Source organism: Heptranchias perlo, chromosome 2 (genome assembly GCF_035084215.1).
Source record: "Heptranchias perlo isolate sHepPer1 chromosome 2, sHepPer1.hap1, whole genome shotgun sequence".
NCBI lineage: Eukaryota > Metazoa > Chordata > Chondrichthyes > Hexanchiformes > Hexanchidae > Heptranchias > Heptranchias perlo.
Genome location: NC_090326.1, coordinates 74,829,258 through 74,845,337, shown reverse-complemented (window position 1 = coordinate 74,845,337; position 16,080 = coordinate 74,829,258). Strand labels below are relative to the sequence as shown.

Below are 16,080 nucleotides of genomic sequence, written 5' to 3'. Positions count from 1 at the left end.
CCCTTCCTATTTCTTCACTCTATACATATGGATTCTGTTTTAACCAACCCCTAGACATCATTATGTTCTAGCGCTGTGATAGAATGCTTTACTAACAATGCCACCCTACCCCTTTTTATCCCTCCCTATCGCTCCTGAACATGTCATATCCAGAAAAATTAGGTTCCCAGTTCTGTCCAAACTTAAGCTACGTCTCTGTTATAGCTATTGTACCATATCCCTCCATGGTTACTAATGCTTTTAACTCTCCAATTTTGATTTGAATTTATAACACCGTTTTCTTTGCTGAAGAGTAAACCTGAGAATATTTGTTCCTGCTCCATTTATTTTGGGAAATGAGCCATGTTGTTCATAGTATGGCTTAATTTTTTCTTTTTGCAAATATCTCTAATGTATCCAGACTACTCAAATAAACCAAACACTGGTTGAAACTATCTACAATCATGTAAATTTTTGTAAATTCCTACATATACCACTGGGAAGGGAGTTAAAGAGTACAAGATATTAACAAACAAATGACTTCATTGGTAATGTAACCTGCTTTCAGCTACATAATACTGACTTAGAAGAGAAGCCAACTTTACAAATGAATGCTACTATGACAAGCACTTAAGAGTATGTCCCTGATCTTGTTTTATTTTATTAAAAATATATCTGCTTTTCAGGGTTCAGCCTTCAGGTCCTGTACACGGCCAGTTGCAGCAACTCTGCTGTGACATAAAATTAGGGTGCACCTTGCAATATGGGATAAATTCACTGCCTCTGCACTCTCAGTAGGGTGCCACGCTTGAAAGGAGTGTAGGGTCACAACCTACAGTCCCATAGAACATGGTTCCCCACTCAGAGCGTGGGACTAGTGAATTTACCTTTATATCTGCTCTACATTGCTGGGAGCAATGGGTTTGAGTATCAGTTAATACTTAGCAGCAAGTGAAGAAACAACCAGCTTGCAATCAGTCTCTGAAAAAGCTATATAAATTGATCCAGTGATGTAGAACAATGTGGTGCAAGAGAATCTCCCTCTGCCCACGTCACTCAACCATTTCTGTATCACTTAGCACTTCAGCCAACAACTGTACACAGGGTTCCATGGAGGAATCATTTAAAAGAAGACATTTAAAAATCAAAGTTAAATAAAAACAGGTGGTATCTGATGGTTCGTGTGTAAGTGTACTGTCCAATGCAGAACTAAACCGTGCAAATCAGGAAAGGTCTTAGCTTTGAGCATTGATTTGTGCTGATCATAGCAGAGGTGGCAGTCGGGCCACTACAATTGGTCACAGCACCCTAGGCAAGGAAGGGAAAAAACAAATCATCTTGTGTTCCTGCACCTAATTGCTATCCTGTGACCCCAGCTGCAAAATGCATGTGTGTAGATGATGAGCAAGAACAGGATTGGCCCTCTGTGGTTGAAAAGCTTGACAACACTCACTGTCTAAGCTCAAGCATGAAGATTTGCCAGAGGGCTCTTAATGCCCATTGAACTATACCTCAGCAAGAGTCAGTCCTTCAGGTTTACTGGTTTCTGTTGACTTAGGTAGTGGCATTGAGCAAGGAAGCACATACACCCACGTGGATGCAATCTATGACTCCTTGGACCTTCAGGAACCTTGCTACTCTGTAAAATCACAATGCCAACGGCCAGAACACTGGCAGGTCTCCCCTGCTCTTCTTCAAATAGTGCCATGGGATCTATTATGTCCGCCTGAGATGAGATGAGCCTAAATTTAACACCTCATCTGAAGGAGAGCACCTCAGACATTTCAGTATAGTGCTGAGGAAGTGCTGCACTGTCAGTCTCGATAAGGGCCCCGATATTACCAAGGAGGCGTGGGTAACCCGCCGAGTGAAATCGGTCCGTTCCCCATGCGATCGCGGGTAAATTGAAGGCACTTACCATGACTTCCGGGTTTTCCATCATCAACCTGCGCAGCGGGCGGACTGTGCACCAGCATCACAGGCTGTCAGCTGCAGGAGCCCTATTTAAAAGGCTCCTGCAGCAAACAACCAAAAGTACAGCATGGAGCAGACCAGGGGAAAGGCTGCTCCCAGATTTAATGATGCCTCACTCTAGGTCCTACTGGATGGGATGAGGAGGAGGAGGGATATTTTCTACCCAGCAGGCGGGAGGAAGTGGCCTGTCGCTGCCATCAAGAAGGCCTGGCTTGAGGTGGCAGAGGAGGTCACCAGCAGCAGCAGGAGGTCACCAGCAGCACCAGCGCTTCAATGACCTAACTAGGTCAGCCAAAGTGAGCACACTTACTCATTCTCCTACACTCCGTCTTCCACATCACCGCCCCCACCCCACAATCCTTCTGCATTGCCAACACTACTCTATCACATCACTCCTCACACCCACTCAAACATCATCCTCAACTTATCTGCACTTACTCACCTCCCCAGTACTCATCCCACCACTGCCACTCAACCCAATCCTCGTACAATGTCATGGCTCTGTCTCATACTCACCCTCTGATGCATCCCTTTCACGGTCAGCCTCACCCAAACCAATGCATTCAGCAGTTGGCCACGTCACCATCCCGCACTCACGCCTCTCTACTTTCTCCCCATTTAGGAGAAGAAAGCCCAGAATGCACAGGAGAGGGCGAAGACCGGAGAGAAGCCGCAACATTAGGTCGTCCTCACGGACGCGAAGCAAGAGGCTCTTGAACTGAGCCGCACCCTCGAGTGCCTGTCCGTTGGGGACGCTGAGCCTGCCAAACGGCTGGTGACAGAACTTTAACATTCAGCACTCACAATAGCAAATGATGTTAACATGCCTTGCCATCTTCAGCACCTCAACATCTGTTATCACGCTTAATATTGCCTTCTGTTCTCTTACAGGGCCTTCAGCGACCACTGTGATGGCGGAGGGTAATTCCTCAGAGGACCTGCCGGCCTCTGAGGGTGCACCATCACATCTGAGCGCGCCATCCACCAGCGCAGATACACACACCTCAGTGGGTCCCTGTCCTCAGTTAGTTGGGGTCGCACATGGTGAGTCACCACACACGTGAGCACGAGCAGACACTGGTGGCAGGGGCAGCTGTAGAGAGTCCGCGTCATTGGGAGCACTCCTCTCCAGGCTCTGCTCAGCTGTACACAGATGCTGAACCCCGGGGGACATCCTTTAAAAGGAGAATGATCGAGGGACAGCAGCACATTTGCGAGGTGCTGGAACAGGTGCCACGCGCGCTCTCCACAATCGCGCAGAGGATGGAGAAGTCCGACTCCTGCATGAGTGGAATGGTGGCACAGGTACAGGAGGGGAATCTCAGATACTGTCACAGGGACGTGAGGGCATCTCTGAGATAGTGTCGCGGACAAGTGCGGGAATGTCTGCGATGGAGGGAAGGCTAGCCTCCATGGAGCTTCAAGCATGGCTCAACAATGAGTCCATTGAGGCCCTGACAATGGCCCTTCGGACTCAGGGTGAGCAACTTTCTGCCACCTTAAACAGGCAGGCAGTTACACCAGCACTGGCCTTACAAGGCTTCACACATGTCCTCCAAACTGTCGTCCAGCAGAGTGGTAGGAGTGATGTGGGCCAGACCCAGGAGAGGGATGATGGCGAAAGGGGACATGGAAGTGGGGACGCCACTCAAAGCGCTCCCACATCTCACCCGTTGCCCCCCTCTCAACCAGTACCCACAATGCTGCCTCCTCTCCAGGTGGTCGAGTCTGCACCTGCACAGATGCAGGTGGAGCAGTCTTTGGAGGACCCTCACGGGCACCGAAACCCAGAGGGCGTAGGTGCAAAGCATCTAATTGGTCAGGGCATGAACAAGAGCAACCTGCCACTACCTCTGCTGCAGCCACAGGGGAAGCACCACGTAGGAGTACTCGTAAGCGTACGGCAAAGGTTATGTGAGCACAAAGGGGATGCACAAGAGTGTTTGACGGTTTGTCATTTTTAAAATTTATATTTGATTTTTGTTAATGGCACATTAAATATTATTATTGTCATCACTACTGCCACGTCATGGCCATTCTTGACTGGCTTGTGTAATAAGTCCCTTTCATGAGGTTCACCATGAACACCCACACTTGATGCCACCAATTGGGTCGCCCTACAGTGGGTGTATGTGTAGTTGCATGACTATTTTGTGCAGGTGCCTGTGGCACAACTTTGTGTTGTGGAGCTCCACGTGGCGGAGGTGGACGGTGTGCCTAGCGAGGCTGGTGATGTTACTCGTCCTCAGATGAAGTGATGAATGCAGCTCAGCCATCTGAAAATCAGCCCCAATGTCTCTGGAGTGGGGCTTGCACCCACAACCTTCTGACTCAGAGGTAAGACTGCTATCACTGTGCCAAAGCTGGCCTATAATTGACCTCAGCTACAATTATGTACAATTACAAGCAGCCACAATTACCTAGACTCTAACAGGGAGTACTTGGGTAGTGGCTTCAAAGGAACAGGCCAGGCTATCAGTTAAACAGCACAACAGTGCTCCAGCCCCATACTGCCCATGTGCAATGCCATAAGAAATCTGTTGCTATATCAAAAAAAAAACTGTCACTAGTTGTCACTAGCAATATTTACTTCAATGCTTATGAAACATACCCAGTGGTAGAAAAAAAATTCTCTTTAACATTTAGATTACTTGCAGTTCTGGAAATTCTATTCTCCCTGGGCCAGACAGATTTTTATGTTTTGACCAAACACAGCATGACTCCGAAACAAATATTATTACAGTTAGAAAGCTATTCAAATATCAGGAATACTTTTATAATTGTAATATTAACCCTAAACAACAAAAATGAACATTTAAAACATAAAACATTACTTCTTCTTGCCCAATTCTTATTTACTCTCTTAGTGTTTACATCATTTTCCCGGGCTTTCTGCATCTCTTCCGCCTAAGTTACGGCAGGTGAGCTGCAATCTCCTTCAGAAATTCACCCCTAACTTACCTGTTTTCTTCTGCCTCCTGGCACCCACTATCTATTCTGGAGGTGGTGCCAACTTTGGCTAAAAAGTAATTCAAACAATCAAATGCCAAAGCTATAAAGACTGACATGGTCTCATGACCAGATCAATCATAATCTAGTAAATATTGAAATTACACGGTGCAATATTAGTAGCAACGACGTTTGCCAGTAATATCCAAAGGGATTCTCCCAATCTTCTGTCGTAACTTCGGAAGATGATGACATAAACCCTGGAGAAATGGCGTAAACGTCCATTTAAATTATGATTGGAGATTGGGGAACCGCCATGGAAACTCTACCCTGTAAACATGTTCATAATAAATTCCCCTGTTCCCCTTACTAATAGAAGGATATGCTGATCAGGATAGATGAAGTAGGGTGGAAGGAGGCTCGTGTGGAGCATAAACACCGGCATAGACCAGTTGGACCAAACGGCCTGTTTCTGTGCTGTAAATTCTATGTAGTTCTATGTAATATCACACAATTCAATTTCAAACCTTATGTGCAAAATCAGGAAGGGCCATTATTGACTGAGTAAACAAACAAAGACTTGCATTTATGTAGTGCCTTATCTCACCAAAAACATAGAACTATCAATGTTCACAGCACAGGAGGCAGCAATTTGGCCCACTGTGTCTGCACCAGCTTTTTACCAGAGAAGTCCAAAACTCAGGATTCTCCCCATATCCCTGTACCTTCCTCAGCTTCAAATATTTACCCAATTGTCCCTTAAAAAAAGCAATGGTGTCTCCTTCAACCATTCTCCGTGGCAAAGCATTCCATGCTCCAACAACCCTCTGTGTAAAAGTAGTTCTCCTAAACTCTCTCATCAGTGATTATTTTAAATTGATGACTCCCCATCAAGAGGAAATGATCTTTCTTATTTATTCCATCAATACCGTTCATAATTTTAAAAACCTTTATTTAATCTTCTCTTAGCCTCTGCTGCTCCAGTATAAATGGTGCGAGTATCTCAAGTTTCTCCTCATAACTATAGTTTCCAATCTCTGGCACAATCCTGATGTGTCTGCTATGTACACTCGCTATGGCTTTAATATCCATTCTAAAATGGGACTCTCAAAACTGAACACAGAACTGTACTCTTAACTATGGTCTAACCAATGTTTTGGACACATTAATTATTAGTTCTGTTGGCCTTATTTATGGATTTGCCTCCATTCACACTTTCAGGGAAATGTATTTTAACTTCCAGGCCTCTCTGTTCATCCACATCCTTCAGCATCTTTTCATTGAATGGATACTTCCATTCCTTGTTTTTCCTCTTAAAATGCATCACCTCTCACTTATCAGCATTAAATTGCATTTGCCACTTGTCTGCCCATTCCGTTAACCTGTATATGTCTTTCCAAAGTCTTTTAGTCCTCCTCGCTGTTTACGAATCAGCCTACTTTTGTATTGTCAGCAAATTTTGAGATTGTGTTCCCTGTATCCAAGTCCAAATCATCTATAAATGAGAACAATAACCCGAGGTACACCACTTCCAAACCCCCTCTAGTCTGAGCAACATCTATTTACCCCAATCATTTCCTGTCCATCTATCCATGCTAATACAATTCCTCTTATACCATATATTTGAATTTTTCCTAAGACCTCTTGTGAGACATCTTATCAAACCCATTTGGAAATCTACATAAACTACCTTACCGCATTCCATTTGTCTATTCAGCTGTCACTTCTTCAAAAAAAACTGTAAAAGTTGTGAAACATCAATTGCCGTTAGCAATTCCACGTGTGACCCTGATTAACCTGCGTATTTTTAAATGTTCATGGTAATACAAATGTTGTGCAAATATACAATGACAAAAGAGAAAGACTTGCATTTATGTAGCACCTTTCACGACCTCAGGACATCCCAAGTGGTTTACAGCCAATGAAGAACTTTTGAAATGTAGTCACTGTTCTAGTGTAGGAAATGCGGCAGCCAATTTGCACACAGCAAGGTCCACAAACAGCAATGTGATAGTGACCAGATAATCTGTTTTAGGTGTTGGTTGAGGGATAATTGTTGGCCAGGGCAGCGAGGAGAACTCCACTGCTTTTTTTCAATATAGTGCCATGGGATCATTTACATCCACATGAGAGGGCAGACTTGGGTTAACATCTCATCCTAAAGGCGGCATCTCCAACAGTGCAGTACTCCCTTAGTACTGAGCTGGAGTGTCAGTGTAGATTTTCTGCTCTCGTCCCTGGAGTGGAACTTGAACCCACAACCTCTGACTCAAAGGCGAGAGTGCTACCACTGAGCCACAAATGAAGGATATCTTAAAGCACTTCATATGCAATGAATTATTTTTGAATGCATTGATAGTTATTATGCAAGCAAACACCACAGCTTTTTTTGCAGACAGCAAGATCCCACAAACATTAATAAGATAAATGAGCTGTTCAGCTGTTTTTGGTGGTATTGGTTGAGGAGGACTGCTGTCCAGGACACCAAGAAAAGTCTTTGCTCTTCTAAAAGTGCCATGATATCTTTAACATCCAGAACATATAAAGTGGGTCTTAGACTAATGTTTCACTCAAAGGACAGCACCTCAGACAATTCAGCACCCACTCTGTACTGCATTGCTTCGGTGCTGCACTGAAGTATGATCTTAGATTATGAGTTCAAGCTCCTGGCGTGGGGTTGGAACCCACAGAGGTTAAACCAGGCTGATACTGCAAAATCATTGTAAGCCCCACTCCAGTCGTGCCCAGATGATTAAGCTCATCCAAGGTACAGTAAGTAATTAATTTGATTCCTGGAGTTCAAAACTGGATTCCAAGTTTCAGAATACTGGATTAAAAGAAAATAAAATAAATAATCTGTGTTTAATAACTACTTGCTATTCCAGATAAACTTAACAACCACTTTGGTATTTGCACATTTTAGGGATGGTGTACACTCAAGATAATGCCAAAGTTGTGTAATCATACCACTGTGAGGGCGTTAATTTACAATGAAGGTAAATGCATTACATTTATGTACATAATAGTAAGTAATAATCTTAAAGGGCCACAATAAATAAAGAACCCAGAAACTGCTTAGTCTGTATGTCAGTCTATTCAATGCCAGCAATGTGCCCAAAATAAGCTGCATTTAATGAGGTATGGTGAGGCCCAGCAAGGTTCAAATTAACCATTGAACAACTGGTAGTGAAAACCACAACTACTGGGGCACTAGAATGTAAACATGTGTGGATGTTGCTATGAGCACAGGGCATAAGTAAGCCAACCTGTCAAGGGACATTAGGTCCAACGTGATTCTTAGTAACTCTTTCTATTCTGAGATAGCTCCTTAGACTTTTAATGTATTATAATGGCTTTCTTGTTTAAATTCCTTCTACTTTGTCCAGACAAATTGCAGTGTGTACATGTGACTCCAAATGGAGCACCGACACAACCAATGAAAAATATGTTAATAGTAGCCTGAATTAAATCACATCAATTTACAAAGCCTCTGTATTCCGAGGCAACATCAAAACAGGTGGAAACAAGTTTAAATTTGCACTTTCTTGTACATTATGTGACATTGCAAGAAGGGGTAGTCAGTGATAACTGTAAGAGGGACAGGAATCTCATAAACTTAACCTAGTGGTTGTTAGAAAGAGAATGCAGAAAATCTTACAGCAATTGTATGATGAATCAACAGTATAGCACAGATTTCCCAGTTTAATGCATGCTTCATTAACCGTGATTCAGAAAGTTTGATAATATGGACATAGCTATTAATCACTATTCCAAAGAAATGTGGCATTGAATTTGTATTCACCGGCTTCGCTTGCCTAAGAATGTAGAAGTCTAACTCCACCCAGTTGTAGATATTGTTACAGATGAGCACAACTCAGCCAAATTATATATGGATGATTCAGCCCTAGGATTGACAGTAGTTGGAATCAGAGGAGAAATAATGCACTTCTTTCCTGTACCCTATTGGATGAAATGTTAAACCGAAGCCCCGTCTGCCCTCTCAGGTGGACATAAAAGATCCCATAGCACTATTCAAAGAAGAGCAGACAGTTCTTCCGGTGTCCTGGCCAACATTTATCCCTGAACAAATACCACCACAGCAGATTATCATTGCAGTGAATACACTTCAAAAGTACTTCTTTGGCTGTGAAGCACATTGGGACACAATGAGGTTGTGAAGAGTGCCAAATAAATGCAAGTACTTTTGTTTCTTTACTCTCGAGTGCTGCAGATATTCCACTTATTTGACTTCAGGACACTCCCTGGTCAGAAGTATTATCAGTCGCCAAGAGTTGCCACCCGCAGTGGAAGGCCTTGTATTCAGCTCTCCGTCCCGCAAATACTGTGGATGTAGGGTGGAGAATACTACAGGTACAATGGCAAATTTCTATTCCATTTCACAGACACCTCAGCTGAAGGCATATCCTGCAGTGAAAAGGAGTCCATGTTCCACATCTATGTGCAGTGCCAGAGACTGAAGCCCCGTGTCATTATTGGAGGGAACTGATTTTAATGAAAAAATAGTGCTGGAGAAATTAATGGGACTGAAAGCCGATAAATCCCCAGGGCCTGATAATCTGCATTCGAGTACTAAAAGAGGTAGCCATGGAAATAGTGGATGCATTAGTTGTCATCTTCCAAAATTCTATAGATTATGGAACAGTTCCTGCAGATTGGAGGGTGGCAAATGTAACCCCACTATTTAAAAAAGGAGGGAGAGAGGAAACAGGGAACTACAGACCGGTTAACCTAACATCAGTAGTAGGGAAAATGCTAGAGCCTATTATAAAGGATGTGATAACGGGACACTTAGAAAATATCAGTGGGATTAGACAAAGTCAACATGGATTTATGAAAGGGAAATCATATTTGACAAGCTTACTGGTGTTTTTTGAGGATGTAACTAGTAGAATAGATAAGGGAGAACCAGTGGATGTGGTTTATTTGGATTGTCAGAAGGCCTTTGATAAAGTCCCACATAAGAGGTTAGTGTGCAAAATTAAAGCACATGGGATTGGTGGTAATATACTGGCATCGATTGAAAATTGGTTAACAGACAGGAAACAGAGAGTAGGAATAAATGGGTCTTTTTCAGGGTGGCAGGCAGTGACTAGTGGGGTACCACAGGGATCAGTGCTTGGGCCCCAGCTATTCACAATATATATCAATGATTTGGATGAGGGAACCAAATGTAATATTTCCAAGTTTGCTGACGACACAAAACTAGGTGGGATCGTGAGTTGTGAGGAAGATGCAAAGAGGCTTCAAGGCGATTTAGACAAGTTGAGTGAGTGGGCAAATACATGGCAGATGCAAGATAAATGTGAAGTTATCCACTTCGGAAGGAAAAACAGAAAGGCAGAGTATTAGTTAAATGGTGATAGATTGGGGAATGTTGATGTACAAATGGACCTGGGTGTCCTTGTACACCAGTCACTGAAAGCAAACATACAAGTGCAGCAAGCAGTTAAGAATGTGAATGGTATGTTGGCCTTCATTGCAAGAGGATTTGAGTACAGGAACAAGGATGTCTTACTGCAGTTATACAGGGCCTTGGTGAGACCACACCTGGAGTATTGTGTGCAGTTTTGGTCTCCTTACCTAAGAAAGGATATACTTGCCATAGAAGGGAGTGCAGCGAAGGTTCACCAGACTGATTCCTGGGATGGCAGGACTGTCGTATGAGGAGAGATTGGGTCGACTCGAGTTTAGAAGAATGAGAAGGGATCTCATTGAAACATAAAATTCTGACGGGGCTAGACAAACTGGATTCAGGGAGGATGTTTCCCCTGGGTGGGGGGTCCAAAATGAGGGGTCACAGTCTCAGGATACGGGGTAGGACATTTAGGACTGAGATGAGGAGAGATTTCTACACTCAGAGGGTTGTGAACCTGTGGAATTCTCTACCACAGAAGGCTGTGGAGGCCAAGTCACTGAATGTACTTAAGAAGGAGCTAGATAGATTTCTAGACACAAAAGGCATCAAGAGGTATGGGGAGAGACCAGGAATATGGTACTGAGATAGAAGATCAGTCATGATCATATTGAATGGTGGAGCAGGCTCAAAGGGCCAAATGGCCTACTCCTATTTTCTATGTTTCTAAAAAGAAAGGAACTTGCATTTATATAGTGCCTTTCACAACCTCAGGATGTCCCAAAGTGCTTCACAGTACTGAAGTGCTTTCAAAGTGTAGTCACTTTTACAATTTTAATTGCACTTTTCACGCACTCTGTTTATTTTTTGTCACAAAGGAGCTGATTTTCGTGCAAGTCGAAGTCCTCAGCTTAAATTGGGAGTATGCAGCTTGCACGTGCTCAACTTGAAATTTGATGAACTCAGCTGTATTTCTGGGTTCAGCTCATTTGAATGAGATGGATAAGCACCAAGTATGATTCATACCTCCTGATCAATACTTCCCCAATACAGGTGAGAACTTGTGTGCTGTTGCAGGCCTTAAAGGCTTGCAGCAGCTTATAGGGACATCAGTATTTTTTTGCATTTTGCTCTGATGTATTGGAACCAGGATAAGAAAATATCTATAAGCAGCCATACTAGCAGAAAGGCACCATAGTTCGAGAAGCAGGTAACAGAAATCTTGCTGCAGTAGGGCAGCAGAGGAAGAATGTTCTTTTCTCCCTATTGGGTCAGCCAAAGGATGGGTCATGGCAAGACATCACTGATGATGTAAATGTCCAATAATCTCACCATGAGTGAAAAGGTAGGTGAAAAGGCTGACTATGATTTCACTATAATGCGTGCAGCATTATTGCTCATATGAAGTGTTCAGTCCTACCCACACATTCTCACAGCATTATTCTACTTACCAGCACCCGGCACTACTTCCAACAATACAACCCCTGCCAACACCTTCATATACGGCACCTATATTTCTGTCTTTCCAACACCGATGGATACCACACTGGTACGTGGGTGTCGGTATATGTCATACCGCCAATACCAAACACTCAATGCATGCCACTGGTTTTGCAAGAACACAGCACATATAACAGGATGGAGAGGACAAAAATGCATCCTCTCTCTTCATTTTTGAGAAGCAGGCCTTCCAAATACATGAATGGTACTTTAAAGAGGAAGCAGGAAATGGAGAATAGAAGGTCTGGCCCCAGTTCAGGGTTAATCGCACCCACTAAACCAAAGTATGCATTAAACAGTAGGTTCATACCAGTACTGCAGGCAAATGCTAAGTGCCAAACATTTTGTGTGACACTTTTTTTCCCCTCTGTTTAGATATAGCAGAAGAAGCTATATCTAAGAGCAAAAAGGCACTTCACAGCACATCGCATCACTCAATCTTATCCTGGCAAGCAACAGCACAGAGACATCCACCGCAAGGGATTTCGAAAGTGAGATTGAGGATTGTACACTGGATGAAACACAGAGACAAGTAAGCAAGAGCAGGTGACAGTGGCACAGGAGGAACAGAAAGCAGCTAGCCAGAGGGTGAGATTGAATTCCTCCATAGATGATGAGGACAGAGATCCTAATTGCTGGGAACCAAGCTTTTAAAACAAGAATTCTTCGTCAGAATGAAAGAATGTTGGAATAATTGGTGAGAGCACCTATCAGCTTTCATCACATGGTGGCTATTGTGGAGGATTCCACAACCCACATGTGTGATGTACTGATGCACATGATAGACTCTCTGCCATCCACCTTGGAGCATGATGCAACTTCAGGGACTCTAGCATCGGAGATTCCATGAAAGAGATGCTAAAGCCTGTCTTTGCGTTTCTCATGAATGCTCAGACTGCTGCTGTACCTGCCTTGGGTCTCACTGTCAGCTCCTCTTTAGATAGATTTACTGATTGAATGGAGAAAGCCATGGATAGAGGCACTGACCTGCACAATTTTGTTCAGATAGTCACCAACAAGCTGCACATTCATAGAATGATAGCACTTTCAGTTTACAATTGGCCCTCTATTGTGTACAGAGCTACATATATATGCAATCAATAGGATTACATGTGTGCCCTGGAGTTTAGGGAATTCAACCATCCAGGGCTTTCTCATGCTGTTTCCAGTTGTCCACTGGGAAAGTCATATAGACTGGCTGATGTTGCTGATGTCCCCTCTGGCAGCCTGGAAAGAGCTGGAGGCAAAAGAGTCCAGGGCCAAAGTGACCTCGATTGCCTCTGGCAGTGCTGTGCCTGCTCTCGACTGGAGGTGGCCTTGAAACACAACATGTGGCACAATTCTGTCACCACTGGTGAATCTATACATTCACGTGCATTGTTTCTCAAGCAAGTCAGGGTAAGTCTGCAGTTGTTGATAACTGTGTAGGAAGCAGTAACAATGAATAACCCAAAGCCATTTCGCACACAGTTGAGAAGACAGAAAAACCTCACACACAATCCAAGAAACACAATTTAAATTTCAACAGTAAGTTGCTGGCTGCCCCTTTAACAAACTAATTATATAAATGTGCAACCTAGCAATTGTAAATGCCCAGTTTATATGGGCAAGATTAGGAAGTGGAATTGCAGTTATAATGGCCATAAAAAGACACGGGAGATTTAATGATGTCACTTCCATATTATTATAATATTAATGCACTGACATTATGAGTCTCTGCCCCTTTTCTGGGCAATAAAGCATAGTGCACTGGCACATACGGATATTATCAACACAGAAATCGGCCCCCTGTAGTGGAAGGCGGGCAGTTCATATGTCCTCCAGATGTGTCTACTCCTGAGCTTCACAAAACATACCATTCAGAACTCCATGATGCATAAGCTAATGCTAAGGGTCATGGATACTTCAAGATAATACTGTACACCTTTCCAATCTCAAGTTTCCCTTCACCTAATACTTTCCCATCAACCACTGCAGATGCAATAGCTTTCCATTCATCTCTTCCTACACCATTGCCCAGGGCCCTAAGATTCCTTCGGTGTCAGACAGCAATTTATGTGCACTTCCTCCAATCTAGTATACTGGCTCCACCATTGGTGGCTGTGCCTTCATCTGCCTAGGCCCTAAGCTCTAGAATTCCCTCCTTAAACCTCTCCGCCTCTCTACCTCTCTCTCCTCCTTTAAAGTTCTCCTTAAAACCTACCTCTCACCTGTCCCAATATCTACTTGCGTGTCAAATTTTGTTTGATAACGCTTCTGTGAAGTGTCTTGGGATGTTTTGCTACATTAAAGGCACTATATAAAAACGCAAGTCATTGTTGTTGTTACTGTTGTATTTGCCGCTCATGGTGTGGCCTCCTTTACACTGAGAACACCAAACACAGATTAGGTGACCACTTGACTCCATTTGGGTTACAAGTATGATTCTAACCACCCTGTGGCTTGCCACTTCAACACCCACCCTTCCCTCTGTGACCTCTCCATCTTTTGCCTCTTACACTGTTCCAACCAATCTCAGTGAAAGCTTCAGGAATAGTATCACATCTTTCACTATTCACTCCGCAGCCCTCTGGTTTGATCAGTGGCTTTAAGAACTTCAGAACTTAGGTATCCCCCTCCCTTTTTTGTGGAAGTAGGGTTGCTCACATGTATGGTGGGTCCATCAGCAGATGGGGCAGGAATGGGAGGTGGGTTGGCATTTTGGGTACAGACCCTCAGCCAGAATGCGATTCTCTCAGGGAATCGGCATCTTGGGTGTTAGCCTGTCTTTTCTCCTTTGTGTGCTGGAAAATGTGCTGAGAGTTTCCAGCAATTTCTGTTTTATTTCAGATTTCCTGCATTTGCAGTTTTTTCTTTCATTTCTCCCTTTTTCTTGTTATTTTTCCAATGTATCTAGAAATGACAACATGGAAACAGGTTATTCAGCCCAACTAGTTTGTGTTGGTGTTTATTCTCCACATGATCAGTAGCCCTAATCCCATATGCATGTTCTGTTCCCATATTTTTTTATTCCCCTTTCCTCCAACCACCTAGCTAACCCATTCTTCAAAGTTGACATGGTCTCTGCTTCAATCACTAACTCTGGTAATGCATTTCACTGCCTCACAATCCTAAATGTAAAGGAAGATTTTTCCTGCTCTCTGATTTAAATCCCTTACATTTAATCTTATATCTATGTCGTCTTGCTCAAGACCCCTCAATCATTGGAAACAGTGGGGTAAATTATCTTCATCAGATGGGGAGATCACCCACCTGTTATAGAACCCATCTGATTGAATGAAAATCGAACAGGTTCTATAACAGGTAGACAATCTGCTTCACAAGATTACCGAAAGATGAAAATTCACACCAATCAGTTTCCATCTACTCTGTCCCATTGCTTCATAATTTTAAACACCTCTATCAAATTACCCCTTTATCTCATCTGTTATAATGAAAACAGCCCCAGGGGCGAATTTTCACCCTACCCTCCCAGCAGAAATTCGGAGGGTGGACAGTTAAAACCGAGGGGGTAACTTACCTGCTTGGAAATTGTTCAGTTACCACTGCCTGTGATCCTAACCTGCAAGGTTCTTCTGAGGTGCCTGCCTAAGGAGAGCCTTCACTCCCTACGTCTCCGAGAGTATTTTCACTTACGTTGATATCTAGGAAAAATATTGTGGCATGTCAGGATAACAAAGATTTCTTTGGCTACTGGTTCTGTCCTGTGCCTCCACAGAATTCTCCTCACCTTCAAGAAGCAGCAGAGAAACACTATACTGAATCTTATTTTAGGCTTTAAATGACAAACAAATTTATTAAACCATAAAATAATAGCAGAAACATAGCATCTATATTTACAGTAATTGGTGAACTTTACTAGTCCTTTGTGTAGTAGAAAATAATAAAGAGTGCGCAACACCTAGTGCTAAAACTAGTACTGTAATTACTTTTTCAAATACAATCTACTCCTGACAATTCAAAACCAGTTTTTGGATTTAAAAAATTAAAATTATGCAATAATTCAAATGAAGAAACATAAATAACACAGCAACTGTGTTGTGCTAAAAAATATGAATGATTGCATAACTTGAATTAAGCAGATTCAAATTAAGAATAGCCCACAATTGTTTCATTAATCCTTTCCTCAACAACTGTGGAAGTTGTCTGACTTATCATATTCTCTTCAGAGGTTCCAGTCATAACAATTCTCTTCAAAGGCTCCAAATCAAACCCAGTAATTAGGTTGACAAGTAGTCCTGAAAACAGTAACCAGAGCCAAGTGGTTATTTAAATAACTGCCTGTTAAATTCAAACATCTGCCA

The 16,080-nt window shown here is 43.0% G+C and overlaps 1 protein-coding gene and 1 long non-coding RNA gene across 4 annotated transcripts in view; one reads left to right on the top strand and one right to left on the bottom strand.

Annotated features, from left to right (window-relative positions):
• The window catches only part of rpl15 (ribosomal protein L15), a 499,976-nt gene that overhangs the window by 329,071 nt on the left and 154,825 nt on the right, over window positions 1-16,080 (top strand). The gene's annotated exons all lie outside the window — the stretch shown is intronic.
• LOC137340501 (uncharacterized) overlaps window positions 1-16,080 on the bottom strand; it is a 52,116-nt gene that overhangs the window by 29,006 nt on the left and 7,030 nt on the right. For all 3 annotated transcript variants that reach the window (XR_010966822.1, XR_010966820.1, XR_010966823.1), the window contains exon 3: window positions 15,297-15,420. This is a non-coding gene — a long non-coding RNA (uncharacterized lncRNA). The remainder of the gene's footprint in view (window positions 1-15,296; window positions 15,421-16,080) is intronic.